This window comes from Schistocerca americana, unplaced genomic scaffold (assembly GCF_021461395.2).
Source record: "Schistocerca americana isolate TAMUIC-IGC-003095 unplaced genomic scaffold, iqSchAmer2.1 HiC_scaffold_452, whole genome shotgun sequence".
Taxonomy (NCBI): domain Eukaryota; kingdom Metazoa; phylum Arthropoda; class Insecta; order Orthoptera; family Acrididae; genus Schistocerca; species Schistocerca americana.
In genome coordinates, this window is record NW_025726184.1 from 60,001 (window position 1) to 65,000 (window position 5,000).

Consider the following 5,000-nt stretch of genomic DNA (forward strand, 5'->3'; position numbering starts at 1 on the left):
GCCTGCTGCCTTCCTTGGATGTGGTAGCCGTTTCTCAGGCTCCCTCTCCGGAATCGAACCCTGATTCCCCGTTACCCGTTACAACCATGGTAGGCGCAGAACCTACCATCGACAGTTGATAAGGCAGACATTTGAAAGATGCGTCGCCGGTACGAGGACCGTGCGATCAGCCCAAAGTTATTCAGAGTCACCAAGGCAAACGGACCGGACGAGCCGACCGATTGGTTTTGATCTAATAAAAGCGTCCCTTCCATCTCTGGTCGGGACTCTGTTTGCATGTATTAGCTCTAGAATTACCACAGTTATCCAAGTAACGTGGGTACGATCTAAGGAACCATAACTGATTTAATGAGCCATTCGCGGTTTCACCTTAATGCGGCTTGTACTGAGACATGCATGGCTTAATCTTTGAGACAAGCATATGACTACTGGCAGGATCAACCAGGGAGCTGCGTCAACTAGAGCTGAGCAGCCGGCCGCCCGGGAGTGTGTCCCGGGGGCCCGCGCGAACACGCAAGCGTCCGCTCAATTATTCTGCAAACAGGAGGAGGCTGAGCTCCCCTGCACAATACACCTCGAAACCCTCTCAGGTCCCGGCGGCGCGCAGCGCCGTCCTAAGTACTTGGTCGGGTTCGAGAGAGGCGCAATCGCCCGGAGTTTGGCGAGTAGACGCTTTAGGTGCGACCACCCGTGCTCCCAACTGAGCTTGCCGCTGCCGACAGAGGCCCGGGAGCGTGCTGTCGTGGCATTGCCGGCGGGAGACAACACGCGCCACCTACGGTGGCCGGCAGCTCCAACGCCAGCGCCACAGAAGGACAAAAGCCCCACTTGGGTGCCGAAGCGAACTCTCCCAGCACAGCGCACGCGCCAACACGTCCGCACAGCTGCGATACAAACCACCTGCGAGAACCGCAGAGGCGACCGAGCAGCAGACGGCGTCGCGGCGCCGAGCGCCGGGCGGCGGCGCATCCTCAGCGCACACAGTCCTCAATCGGACCAGCACACTGCAGATGTCCACCGCGCTTCGCACCGGGCCCGCGAGGACCTACTTTGGCCGCACGGCGCCGCGTGCAGGGTGCGCCGGCGCGCAGCTGCGCCGCCTGCCGCCTCCGTCGGCCGGCGCGCCTGCCACTGGCCGCCCCCACCAGCCGGCTGTAGCGCGTGCGCCCACGCACCGCGCGGCCAGCACGCCGGGAGGCCCCCCCTCACCGGCCGGGGACGGTCCCACCCAGCCACCGCCGCGTATCGCTTCACACCCACATGCCATTCACGTTCGTGGGCATGGTGGGTATCGCTGAAACAACCGGTTGGTAGCTCAACCGATCGTCGCCATCACTGATTCACCTCTAGCGAGAACAACCGCACCACAACCGTTTACCAGTTGTTCATTTGCGTAACGTCACCAGCAAACGTAGACGTCCATCGCCATTTGCAAATTCAACGATTGTTGCATGCCTGTGTCAGGTGTCACGACACACTATGTCTGCCCACATACACGCAACAACATGTGCACGCTTCGCGAACACGTGGAAGGTGGCCCCCGTACGTATGCGATGTCCATTGCGCGAACGACTGTCAACCGGCCTCTGTCGCATGTCGCAGATGTGGAACGCAGTGCACCATGCTATCACGGTGTGTGAGAAGAGACGACTACGTCTGACAACACGCGCCACTACATCAACAGACGGCTCATGCTGATCGCCATCCACGGCATACCATACTGCAATCCAGCTCTTATAGGGAGACGACACGTAGCTGAGTGCACAATATTTGGACCGTATGGTTCGCCGTTGTTGGCGCAGTCGTGGTACGGTCACACATGTACCACGATGTATCATTCAGTACATGAGGACCAATGTGCAGTACAGTGTGTGATTTGGACGTACAACATCAGCGGACAGTTGACACACGCCGTACCACAACGTAGGCTGTGCTTCGCCATGCAAATGCCAATGAACAACTGCGAAGGGCATTGAGCATGTACGTCCTGCTGCCATCCGCATTACAGTGTATAGCTGCAAGGTGTTTAACATGAAGCGATACTCTGGGGACCAGGCAGTGCGAGTAGCAAACTATATTGCGGGGGTTGCAGTTAGGCAACACCACACTAATTTAACGCGTCGTATGACAATTACAGAGCAGGTTAAGGCCCAACGTGTGTTGGGTTAAGGCCCAACGTGTGTTGGGTTAAGGCCCAACGTGTGTTGGGTTAAGGCCCAACGTGTGTTGGGTTAAGGCCCAACGTGTGTTGGGTTAAGGCCCAACGTGTGTTGGGTTAAGGCCCAACGTGTGTTGGGTTAAGGCCCAACGTGTGTTGGGTTAAGGCCCAACGTGTGTTGGGTTAAGGCCCAACGTGTGTTGGGTTAAGGCCCAACGTGTGTTGGGTTAAGGCCCAACGTGTGTTGGGTTAAGGCCCAACGTGTGTTGGGTTAAGGCCCAACGTGTGTTGGGTTAAGGCCCAACGTGTGTTGGGTTAAGGCCCAACGTGTGTTGGGTTAAGGCCCAACGTGTGTTGGGTTAAGGCCCAACGTGTGTTGGGTTAAGGCCCAACGTGTGTTGGGTTAAGGCCCAACGTGTGTTGGGTTAAGGCGCAACGTGTGTTGGGTTAAGGCGCAACGTGGGTTACGTTAAGGCGCAACGTGGGTTACGTTAAGGCGCAACGTGGGTTACGTTAAGGCGCAACGTGGGTTACGTTAAGGCGCAACGTGGGTTACGTTAAGGCGCAACGTGGGTTACGTTAAGGCGCAACGTGGGTTACGTTAAGGCCCAATATAGGTTAGGTTAAGGCCCAATATAGGTTAGGTTAAGGCCCAATATAGGTTAGGTTAAGGCCCAATATAGGTTAGGTTAAGGCCCAATATAGGTTAGGTTAAGGTACAATATAGGTTAGGTTAAGGTACAATATAGGTTAGGTTAAGGTACAATATAGGTTAGGTTAAGGTACAATATGGGTTAGGTTAAGGTACAATATGGGTTAGGTTAAGGCGCAATATGGGTTAGGTTAAGGCGCAATATGGGTTAGGTTAAGGCGCAATATGGGTTAGGTTAAGGCGCAATATGGGTTAGGTTAAGGCGCAATATGGGTTAGGTTAAGGCGCAATATGGGTTAGGTTAAGGCGCAATATGGGTTAGGTTAAGGCGCAATATGGGTTAGGTTAAGGCGCAATATGGGTTAGGTTAAGGTACAATATAGGTTAGGTTAAGGTACAATATAGGTTAGGTTAAGGTACAATATAGGTTAGGTTAAGGTACAATATGGGTTAGGTTAAGGTACAATATAGGTTAGGTTAAGGCACAATATGGGTTAGGTTAAGGCGCAATATGGGTTAGGTTAAGGCGCAATATGGGTTAGGTTAAGGCGCAATATGGGTTAGGTTAAGGCGCAACGTGGGTTACGTTAAGGCGCAACGTGGGTTACGTTAAGGCGCAACGTGGGTTACGTTAAGGCGCAACGTGGGTTACGTTAAGGCGCAACGTGGGTTACGTTAAGGCGCAACGTGGGTTACGTTAAGGCCCAATATAGGTTAGGTTAAGGCCCAATATAGGTTAGGTTAAGGCCCAATATAGGTTAGGTTAAGGCCCAATATAGGTTAGGTTAAGGCCCAATATAGGTTAGGTTAAGGTACAATATAGGTTAGGTTAAGGTACAATATAGGTTAGGTTAAGGTACAATATGGGTTAGGTTAAGGCGCAATATGGGTTAGGTTAAGGCGCAATATGGGTTAGGTTAAGGCGCAATATGGGTTAGGTTAAGGCGCAACGTGGGTTACGTTAAGGCGCAACGTGGGTTACGTTAAGGCGCAACGTGGGTTACGTTAAGGCGCAACGTGGGTTACGTTAAGGCGCAACGTGGGTTACGTTAAGGCCCAATATAGGTTAGGTTAAGGCCCAATATAGGTTAGGTTAAGGCCCAATATAGGTTAGGTTAAGGCCCAATATAGGTTAGGTTAAGGTACAATATGGGTTAGGTTAAGGTACAATATAGGTTAGGTTAAGGCGCAACGTGGGTTACGTTAAGGCCCAATATAGGTTAGGTTAAGGCCCAATATAGGTTAGGTTAAGGCCCAATATAGGTTAGGTTAAGGCCCAATATAGGTTAGGTTAAGGCCCAATATAGGTTAGGTTAAGGTACAATATAGGTTAGGTTAAGGTACAATATAGGTTAGGTTAAGGTACAATATGGGTTAGGTTAAGGTACAATATGGGTTAGGTTAAGGTACAATATAGGTTAGGTTAAGGCACAATATGGGTTAGGTTAAGGCGCAATATGGGTTAGGTTAAGGCGCAATATGGGTTAGGTTAAGGCGCAATATGGGTTAGGTTAAGGCGCAATATGGGTTAGGTTAAGGCACAATACGGGTTAGGTTAAGGCACAATACGGGTTAGGTTAAGGCACAATACGGGTTAGGTTAAGGCACACATTGTTGTAAGGAAAGGTGTTTTCGGGGGGGGGGGGGGGGCTGGTTTGTTGATTGTGATTATCGTAAGTAAATGACTGCGGCATCATCTGATTTGCCACGTCAGGGTGCACCTTTGGCTCATAACAGGCGGCGCTCTGATTCCATGCTTGTGGCAGACCTGTGTCTTTCATTCGTGCCATTGTTTGTGTGGTGTGACAGGAGGCAGTATTGTGATGTTGGGTGCACCCCTGTGTAGGACATGTGTGGGTGTTGGTGGCTTAGCTGAGCAATGGTGGTTGTCGGAAGGGTGGGATATTCTGTTTTCCGAGTGGACCTCCCGGTCTGGTTATGATAGTGTGGATTGTCTAATGTGGCAGAGAGGATGCACTGGGTGTTGTTCCATGCTGGTGCTTAGATATTGTCTGTGTGCCTGTTACAGGCAGAGAGTAGTGCGTGATAAGAGTGTCTGGCTGACGTGTGATTGTGAGCAGAGTCTTTCAGCATGTATACGGACAGTTGTATACATTATCTGTATTCTGATGGCTCTATCTATTACTAATCAGCGCCGTGTATACGTTTAATCCGGTTCCAGTCGAAACT

At 51.5% G+C, this 5,000-nt stretch overlaps 1 non-coding gene across 1 annotated transcript in view; it reads right to left on the minus strand.

Moving 5' to 3' along the window:
- LOC124583260 overlaps positions 1-448 on the minus strand; it is a 1,910-nt gene extending 1,462 nt beyond the window's left edge. Inside the window, exon 1 of the ribosomal RNA XR_006974120.1 lies at positions 1-448. This exon is cut by the window's left edge and continues 1,462 nt beyond it. This is a non-coding gene — a ribosomal RNA (small subunit ribosomal RNA).
- Positions 449-5,000: the final 4,552 nt, after the last annotated feature.